This window comes from Asterias rubens, chromosome 9, assembly GCF_902459465.1.
Source record: "Asterias rubens chromosome 9, eAstRub1.3, whole genome shotgun sequence".
In the NCBI taxonomy this organism is placed as follows: domain Eukaryota; kingdom Metazoa; phylum Echinodermata; class Asteroidea; order Forcipulatida; family Asteriidae; genus Asterias; species Asterias rubens.
The window spans coordinates 6,670,400-6,680,855 of NC_047070.1; positions in this window are offsets into that span (position 1 = coordinate 6,670,400).

Consider the following 10,456-nt stretch of genomic DNA (forward strand, 5'->3'; position numbering starts at 1 on the left):
AGTATTGCTATTTAGCCTATTAATATTATTTGTTAAAAAAACCAAAACAGATTAAGTATTTGTTTGGTGTTAAAATTTAAATTGAGCGACGTTAATAAAATCATTTACCAAAAATTTGAACTTTGTGCATGGAGTTTATTATTATTGATGACTTTTTTCCTCAAGCAGACTTTAACTTATATTCTTTCCAATACAATAATTAAGCCATTACCGAAAGAATATTTAATTTCCACAAAGTATCCACCATAGAAACAGTTAATTATTTTCTGGGGGCGACTTCGTAAGGGGGCGACATTGGCCGGGGGCGACATTGTCAGTAGGCTCTACTTTATATTCTTTCCAATACAATATTAATTGAATACACATTGTACTACCGCAAGAATCCTTACTTATTTTCTGGGGAGACTTTGCCAGGGGGCGACATTGTTTGGGGCGACATTCTCAGGGGGCAACTTTGTAACGACCCGTGCGATGAGCCGGTTAGGGGGAGACTTTGCAGGGGGCGGTGGCGAGCTTGCTGGGTGGCGAGATGATGACCAGCATTCCTGAAGGTATACCTGCAGTCTACACAGTATCAAATCCATGACAAACCATAATACACCATTTTTTATTTGCTTTTGAATTAATTGTGGCCATGGATTTGATGAAGTTTTAATCAATAATGATGAATAAATACAATGTCAAAGATTTTATTTATGATGTGCTTATTCATAGAGCTGAGTCAGCAGAAAATAATATTGCTTCAAAATTTACTGCTTAGCAAAACTGAACAGGGTCAGTACTTGTCACAAATTGTACACGTCTTTGCCATACAATTTTAGCTGGTAACCTTGTCTAGTAAGCTTATTTGTTTGTGCTTGGCTACTTTTTGTGCTTATCAGTTGCTTCAAGAAATTGGGCCGGGGTCAAACCAACAGAAGCAAAGAGGCACCGCAGCCTACCCGCAATAAGTCTCCTTTGTGATTTTTCTGCGCGAGTTGGCGTGATTTTTCATGCGTGACCTCGGTTTGAATACTAATTAGTCCAAAGGGCTTCTGAAATTCAGTCTTTTTCGGCCTTATCTGAAAAGTATTGACATAAATAATGTAGAAGTACACTGAAATGGAAAGCATATCTGTCGTGTTGTATGAACAAATATCTTGTTGCGTTTGAGTTGAACCGCTTGTTTTTATACATGACGACAGATATGCTCTTCGTTTCAATTTACTGGTACATTTAAATATTTTGGTTGAGACTTTTCAGAAAAGGCTGAAAATGACCGAATTCCACAAGCCCTTTTGACTAATTAGTATACACATGATAGAGGTCACGCATGAAAAAAACGATGCATATCCCTGCAGATACATAACAAAGGAGATTAGTGTACTCCTGCGGGTAGACTGTACTGACCGACAAGACTTAATTCTTCGACGACCGACTTACTTGTTTGTCTCCCTCAACGTTCATTTACAAATAGCAATTTCGCGCCAATTCACAAAGGCTGACCAAGCACTGAAGTAAAGGATTTATCGCTAGCGGTGGAGACGGAACTTTAACTCGTTGTAATTGATGAAAACAAGGTTTATACGGAAACGTTTCCATATCATATGTGGTAACCCGTCTTCTCAGGTAAGAAAACAATTCAGTGGTTTTGGAGTTAGTTAACGCTAGATAAATTGGTGGCGACATGCGGAAAATTATCATGAGGGTAAAATTTAATAAGTGCTGGCACAAGTTGTGGCAGTTGCACTGGCACTATACACAAAAGTTTCCGTATGGTGCCACCACTTTTTCATTCGATATGAAATATGCCGCAATGGAATGTGAATCTGTTGAAATAAATGGCTTGTTGCAGGTAAGATTTTTAGTTATGAAGCTTTGAAAATTTTCCGCCCCAGAAACGGGCCTTAATAATTAGGACTCTGTATCTGTGTACAGAGGAAGAGTCCTAATTAGGGCTATGGTGCCCTGTGCTTTTGTTGTGGTGCCCTCACTCTTCAAGGTTCCAATACAAAAGTACATTTTCCCCATAGAAGTGACCCTTACCAGACCAGGGCCCAATTTCATAGAGAGAGCTGCTTAAGCAGAAAATATTGCTGAACAATTTTTCTGCTAAGGGGCTAAGCAGAAATGAGCAGGAAACCAGTCACAATTTGTTCGTGTGACATGGTATTTTAGCTGGTAACCAGAGTCCAGTTAGCATAATAATTTGTGCTTAAAGACCATACAAAATACCCCCCTTCAGCCATCTACATTTAAAAGATCTGTATTTTAGTACCTTACCTTATTCCTAGATTTTTACACTCATCTTGTATTTGAGAAAAAAACAAAATTCGCAACATAAGGGCTTCCCCAAACACGAGCACCTTTCACCGATGGTGGCAGCAAACATATTGCCAAAAATAGTGACGTGTCTGGACGTGTGGTTTCTTCGGGTTTATTCGCTGCCGCCTGCACACGACCCGCTAGTGCACAGCAATGGTCTGGTTGCCAAGCAATGCCCCTTCATGTACTTAGTTCATCTCTCCATCTTTTGTTTTGTCTTGCTCTTTTTCGTAAAGGATTCCAAAGTACAGTGAACGGCAAAAGAGCGCCTTCCAGATGCGCAAGGAGGAAGGGGGGTCGGTCTTCATGGCCTCATTACAAGAGAAACAACTGCTACTTGAGAAGAGGAAAGAAAACAGTAAGTAGAGACCTGCATCATACTGCCATCATATCGGTCATGTTCAATGTATCCAATAACAGTATTGAATGCTAATACTCATTGTACAAAAAGGAACCAGACCATACATCTTCCAGCCTTGGTTTGGTTACATTGATTTCCATGGAAGAAAATCAAGATGGCTACTTTTCGCAAGCTTCGTAATACTTATAAAAATCTTTTAACTTTGAAGTATAAACAGAACATTAATAATCTTGGGTCCACGCTTGCTGATAATCCAAAGAGATTTTGGTCATTTTTTAGGCAAAAAACTAAATCTAAATCTCTTCCCCAAATGGTCAAGAATGACAATGGGCAGACTGCCACGGATGCCAAAGACAAAGCCACATTGTTCAATGCTTATTTTCATTCAGTGTTGACTCCTCCTAAAAACTATGATGCTTTACCTCATGTTGTCGCATATAGACATGATATGTTGGGTTCTATTTCCATCAGCGAAAGTGATGTACTTGTAATACTTAATAATTTAGATGTCACTAAAGCTATAGGCCCCGATGGACTATCTCCTCGATTGCTTAAGGAATGTGCTAATCAAATTGTATCTCCTTTGAGTCATTTATTTAACCTGTCTTTGTCTACCAAAGAATTACCAAGTGACTGGTTGAGGGCTAATGTCGTTCCAATTTTCAAGAAAAAAGACAAGAGTTGTGTGGAAAATTATAGACCAGTTTCGTTACTTTGCGTATGTTCCAAGGTTATGGAAAGGGCCATTTTTAATACCATATTTCCTGCCATTCAGGGTGAACTTCATCACTTACAGCACGGGTTTGTCAAAGGCCGCTCCACTGTTTCCCAACTTTTGTCTGTTTATCAAGAGGTCAGCTGTGTTTTGGACAAAGCCGGGCAGGTCGATTTGGTTTACCTCGATTTTTCTAAAGCATTCGATTTCTCACAAATTACTTTTACACAAATTACAGAGTTTTGGGTTCCATTCTAACTTACTAGAGTGGTTCAATTCATACTTATGTAATCGCCAACAAAGGGTGGTTGTTGAAGGGAGTAGTTCTGAATGGCGCCCCGTTGTATCGGGGGTTCCACAGGGTTCTGTTTTAGGTCCGCTTTTGTTTCTTTTGTATATAAATGACATGCCCAGTTCCGTTCAACATTCCACTGTAGCTTTATTTGCTGATGACTCTAAATGCTTTAAGTCCATTAAAAACACATCGGACTGTAGGCTTCTTCAGAATGACCTAGATTCTTTGTATTCGTGGAGTGTTGAATGGGACTTAAGCTTTAACATCCAGAAGTGTCAAACTATGTCTATTTCTAGACGTAAACAGTGTGTTAATTTTGATTATAGCTTGAATAATTCTCATCTTGAAAGAACAGACTCTTTTCGTGATTTAGGTGTAGATATTTCTGTTGATTTTATTTGGAATTCTCAAATTAATCGCATTACTGCCAAGTGCAATAGAAAGTTGGGTATGATTAAACGCACTATTGGTTACGACGCTCCTAGCAGAGTTTCTAAATCTCTCTATACTGCATTAATTAGAAGTGACCTAGAATACTGTAGTTCAATTTGGAGTGGAACTTCAAAACGTAATATAAAACTTGTTGAAGGTGTCCAGAGACGAGCCACCAAATTCATTTTGCATCGTCCTCAAGATGACTATAAGACCCGGTTAGAACAGCTTTCAATTTTACCACTCTCTTTTAGAAGGGAAATTTGTGGTCTTATTTTGTTTTTTAAATGTAAATACGGTCAAATTGACATAAATGTTAATAGATATGTAAGTTTTAATGTTACACAGGGCCGTCCTGCCACTAGACTGTCTTCTGATCCCTTCAAATTATCAGTTCCTCGTTGTAAAACAGAATCCCATAAGTCGTTTTATTTTCAGCGGATTGTCCCCATGTGGAACCAGCTTCCGCTGTCGGTCAGATCTAGCGTGTCCTTGTCAGCATTTAAGACTCTTCTTCTCCAATTTTACAGGGACAAGTTTGCATCTGACTTTTCAGCGGATGATGTCTGCACTTGGGTGTCGCACTGCCATTGCTCTTCTTGTCGTCTGTAATTGTCAGTCCCGCCTTAAAGCGCTCCCTTCTTTTTTTTTTTTTTTTTTTTTTTTTTTTTTTTTTTGTGGGTTGGGTGGTTTTTTGCTATGGGGTGGGTTTCAGGGGACATTTCTTGTGACAGGACGGCTTTGTAGAGGTGCTGGTCACCTGTTCCTCCTCGTCACTCACTGGCTTGGTATTTTTTATAGCTAATTTGATTCTTTATTTCTTTATGTATCGATTTGTATTTCTATATTTTTATGCCAGTGTAAAGTCTAATAAAACTAAAACTAATAAAAGTCTGTTGTATCTTACAATTTCATTATTGGCCTGTGGACATCCATTTCAATTTAAAACTGTGTGGAAATATTTGAGGTTTCTTATAAGTCTGTTCAATGAGAGGCGTCCTTGGGTCTCATATTTCAAACATAGCGCTCCAGGCATGCAACTGTTCCGCCGGTCCGCGGTTTACGCATTTTAGTGCTTTGCATCCTTTGGAAAAGGGGCTTTATAAATTCGGTTATTATTATTAATTATTATTATTATTAATTATTATTAATTTTTATTATTTATTACAGCTGTTGCTGTTGCTGTTGCTGTTGCTGTTGTAGTATCAGTTGTGGCATCAGTTGTGGCATCAGTTGTGGCGTCAGTTGTGGCGTCAGTTGTGGCATCAGTTGTGGCATCAGTTGTGGCATCAGTTGTGGCATCAGCTGTGGCATCAGCTGTGGCATCAGCTGTGGCATCAGCTGTGGCATCAGTTGTGGCATCAGTTGTGGCATCAGTTGTGGCATCAGTTGTGGCATCAGTTGTGGCATCAGTTGTGGCATCAGTTGTGGCATCAGTTGTGGCATCAGTTGTGGCATCAGTTGTGGCATCAGTTGTAGCAGCAGTTGTAGCAGCAGTTGTAGCAGCAGTTGTGGCATCAGTTGTGGCATCAGTTGTGGCGTCAGTTGTGGCATCAGTTGTGGCATCAGTTGTGGCATCAGTTGTGGCATCAGTTGTGGCATCAGTTGTGGCATCAGTTGTGGCATCAAATGTGGCATCAGTTGTGGCATCAGTTGTGGCATCAGTTGTGGCATCAGTTGTGGCAGCAGTTGTAGCAGCAGTTGTAGCAGCAGTTGTAGCAGCAGTTGTAGCAGCAGTTGTAGCAGCAGTTGTAGCAGCAGTTGTAGCAGCAGTTGTAGCATCAGTTGTAGCATCAGTTGTAGCATCAGTTGTAGCATCAGTTGTAGCATCAGTTGTAGCATCAGTTGTAGCATCAGTTGTAGCATCAGTTGTAGCATCAGTTGTAGCATCAGTTGTAGCATCAGTTGTAGCATCAGTTGTAGCATCAGTTGTAGCATCAGTTGTAGCACCAGTTGTAGCACCAGTTGTAGCACCAGTTGTAGCACCAGTTGTAGCACCAGTTGTAGCACCAGTTGTAGCACCAGTTGTAGCACCAGTTGTAGCACCAGTTGTAGCATCAGTTGTAGCATCAGTTGTAGCATCAGTTGTAGTATCAGTTGTAGCATCAGTTGTAGCATCAGTTGTAGCATCAGTTGTAGTAACAGTTGTAGCATCAGTTGTAGCATCAGTTGTAGCATCAGTTGTAGCATCAGTTGTAGCATCAGTTGTAGCATCAGTTGTAGTATCAGTTGTAGCATCAGTTGTAGTACCAGTTGTAGTATCAGTTGTAGTATCAGTTGTAGTATCAGTTGTAGCATCAGTTGTAGTATCAGTTGTTAGCATCAGTTGTAGCATCAGTTGTAGCATCAGTTGTAGCATCAGTTGTAGCATCAGTTGTAGCATCAGTTGTAGTATCAGTTGTAGTATCAGTTGTAGTATCAGTTGTAGTATCAGTTGTAGCATCAGTTGTAGTATCAGTTGTAGTATCAGTTGTAGCATCAGTTGTAGCATCAGTTGTAGCATCAGTTGTAGCATCAGTTGTAGCATCAGTTGTAGCATCAGTTGTAGCATCAGTTGTAGCATCAGTTGTAGTATCAGTTGTAGTATCAGTTGTAGTATCAGTTGTAGTATCAGTTGTAGCATCAGTTGTAGCATCAGTTGTAGCATCAGTTGTAGTAACAGTTGTAGTATCAGTTGTAGTATCAGTTGTAGCATCAGTTGTAGTATCAGTTGTTAGCATCAGTTGTAGTATCAGTTGTAGTATCAGTTGTAGTATCAGTTGTAGTATCAGTTGTAGTATCAGTTGTAGTATCAGTTGTAGCATCAGTTGTAGTATCAGTTGTAGTATCAGTTGTAGTATCAGTTGTAGCATCAGTTGTAGCATCAGTTGTAGCATCAGTTGTAGCATCAGTTGTAGCATCAGTTGTAGCATCAGTTGTAGCATCAGTTGTAGCATCAGTTGTAGCATCAGTTGTAGCATCAGATTTAGTACCAGTTGTAGTACCAGTTTTAGTACCAGTTGTAGTATCAGTTGTAGCATCAGTTGTAGCATCAGTTGTAGCATCAGTTGTAGCATCAGTTGTAGTATCAGTTGTAGTATCAGTTGTAGTATCATTTGTAGCATCAGTTGTAGCATCAGTTGTAGTATCAGTTGTAGCATCAGTTGTAGCATCAGTTGTAGCATCAGTTGTAGCATCAGTTGTAGCATCAGTTGTAGCATCAGTTGTAGCATCAGTTGTAGCATCAGTTGTAGCATCAGTTGTAGCATCAGTTGTAGCATCAGTTGTAGCATCAGTTGTAGCATCAGTTGTAGCATCAGTTGTAGCATCAGTTGTAGCATCAGTTGTAGCATCAGTTGTAGCATCAGATTTAGTACCAGTTGTAGTACCAGTTTTAGTACCAGTTGTAGTATCAGTTGTAGCATCAGTTGTAGCATCAGTTGTAGCATCAGTTGTAGCATCAGTTGTAGTATCAGTTGTAGTATCAGTTGTAGTATCATTTGTAGCATCAGTTGTAGCATCAGTTGTAGTATCAGTTGTAGCATCAGTTGTAGCATCAGTTGTAGCATCAGTTGTAGCATCAGTTGTAGCATCAGTTGTAGCATCAGTTGTAGCATCAGTTGTAGCATCAGTTGTAGCATCAGTTGTAGCATCAGTTGTAGCATCAGTTGTAGCATCAGTTGTAGCATCAGTTGTAGCATCAGTTGTAGCATCAGTTGTAGCATCAGTTGTAGCATCAGTTGTAGCATCAGTTGTAGCATCAGTTGTAGAACCAGTTGTAGTACCAGTTGTAGCACCAGTTGTAGTACCAGTTGTAGCATCAGTTGTAGCATCAGTTGTAGCATCAGTTGTAGCATCAGTTGTAGAACCAGTTGTAGTACCAGTTGTAGCATCAGTTGTAGCATCAGTTGTAGCATCAGTTGTAGCATCAGTTGTAGTATCAGTTGTAGCATCAGTTGTAGCATCAGTTGTAGCATCAGTTGTAGCATCAGTTGTAGCATCAGTTGTATTATCAGTTGTAGCATCAGTTGTAGCATCAGTTGTAGCATCAGTTGTAGCATCAGTTGTAGTATCAGTTGTAGCATCAGTTGTAGCATCAGTTGTAGTATCAGTTGTAGCATCAGTTGTAGCATCAGTTGTAGTATCAGTTGTAGTATCAGATGTAGCATCAGTTGTAGCATCAGTTGTAGCATCAGTTGTAGTACCAGTTGTAGTAACAGTTGTAGCATCAGTTGTAGCATCAGTTGTAGCATCAGTTGTAGTATCAGTTGTAGCATCAGTTGTAGTATCAGTTGTAGTATCAGTTGTAGCATCAGTTGTAGTATCAGTTGTAGCATCAGTTGTAGCATCAGTTGTACCATCAGTTGTAGTATCAGTTGTAGTATCAGTTGTAGCAACAGTTGTAGTATCAGTTGTAGCATCAGTTGTAGCATCAGTTGTAGCATCAGTTATAGCATCAGTTGTAGCATCAGTTGTAGCATCAGTTGTAGCATCAGTTGTAGCATCAGTTGTAGCATCAGTTGTAGCATCAGTTGTAGCATCAGTTGTAGCATCAGTTGTAGCATCAGTTGTAGCATCAGTTGTAGCATCAGTTGTAGCATCAGTTGTAGCACCAGTTGTAGCACCAGTTGTAGCACCAGTTGTAGCATCAGTTGTAGCACCAGTTGTAGCATCAGTTGTAGCACCAGTTGTAGCACCAGTTGTAGCACCAGTTGTAGCACCAGTTGTAGCATCAGTTGTAGCATCAGTTGTAGCATCAGTTGTAGCATCAGTTGTAGCATCAGTTGTAGCACCAGTTGTAGCACCAGTTGTAGCACCAGTTGTAGCACCAGTTGTAGCATCAGTTGTAGCATCAGTTGTAGCATCAGTTGTAGCATCAGTTGTAGCATCAGTTGTAGCATCAGTTGTAGCATCAGTTGTAGCATCAGTTGTAGCATCAGTTGTAGCATCAGTTGTAGCATCAGTTGTAGCATCAGTTGTAGCATCAGTTGTAGCATCAGTTGTAGTATCAGTTGTAGCATCAGTTGTAGCATCAGTTGTAGCACCAGTTGTAGCATCAGTTGTAGTACCAGTTGTAGTACCAGTTGTAGTATCAGTTGTAGTATCAGTTGTAGCATCAGATGTAGCATCAGATGTAGCATCAGTTGTAGCATCAGTTGTAGCACCAGTTGTAGCACCAGTTGTAGCATCAGTTGTAGCATCAGTTGTAGTATCAGTTGTAGCATCAGTTGTAGCACCAGTTGTAGCATCAGTTGTAGCATCAGTTGTAGCATCAGTTGTAGCATCAGTTGTAGCATCAGTTGTAGCATCAGTTGTAGCATCAGTTGTAGTATCAGTTGTAGTATCAGTTGTAGTATCAGTTGTAGTATCAGTTGTAGCATCAGTTGTAGCATCAGTTGTAGCATCAGTTGTAGCATCAGTTGTAGCATCAGTTGTAGCATCAGTTGTAGCATCAGTTGTAGCATCAGTTGTAGTATCAGTTGTAGCATCAGTTGTAGTATCAGTTGTAGTATCAGTTGTAGCATCAGTTGTAGCATCAGTTGTAGCATCAGTTGTAGCATCAGTTGTAGCATCAGTTGTAGTACCAGTTGTAGTACCAGTTGTAGTACCAGTTGTAGCATCAGTTGTAGCATCAGTTGTAGCATCAGTTGTAGTATCAGTTGTAGTATCAGTTGTAGTACCAGTTGTAGCATCAGTTGTAGTACCAGTTGTAGCATCAGTTGTAGCATCAGTTGTAGCATCAGTTGTAGCACCAGTTGTAGCACCAGTTGTAGCATCAGTTGTAGTATCAGTTGTAGTATCAGTTGTAGCATCAGTTGTAGTATCAGTTGTAGTATCAGTTGTAGTATCAGTTGTAGTATCAGTTGTAGTATCAGTTGTAGTATCAGATGTAGCATCAGATGTAGCATCAGTTATAGCATCAGTTGTAGTACCAGTTGTAGTACCAGTTGTAGCATCAGTTGTAGCATCAGTTGTAGCATCAGTTGTAGCATCAGTTGTAGTATCAGTTGTAGTACCAGTTGTAGTACCAGTTGTAGCACCAGTTGTAGTATCAGTTGTAGCATCAGTTGTAGCATCAGTTGTAGTATCAGTTGTAGTATCAGTTGTAGTATCAGTTGTAGTATCAGTTGTAGCATCAGTTGTAGCATCAGTTGTAGCATCAGTTGTAGCATCAGTTGTAGCATCAGTTGTAGTATCAGTTGTAGCATCAGTTGTAGCATCAGTTGTAGCATCAGTTGTAGCATCAGTTGTAGCATCAGTTGTAGCATCAGTTGTAGCATCAGTTGTAGTATCAGTTGTAGCATCAGTTGTAGCATCAGTTGTAGCATCAGTTGTAGCATCAGTTGTAGCATCAGTTGTAGCATCAGTT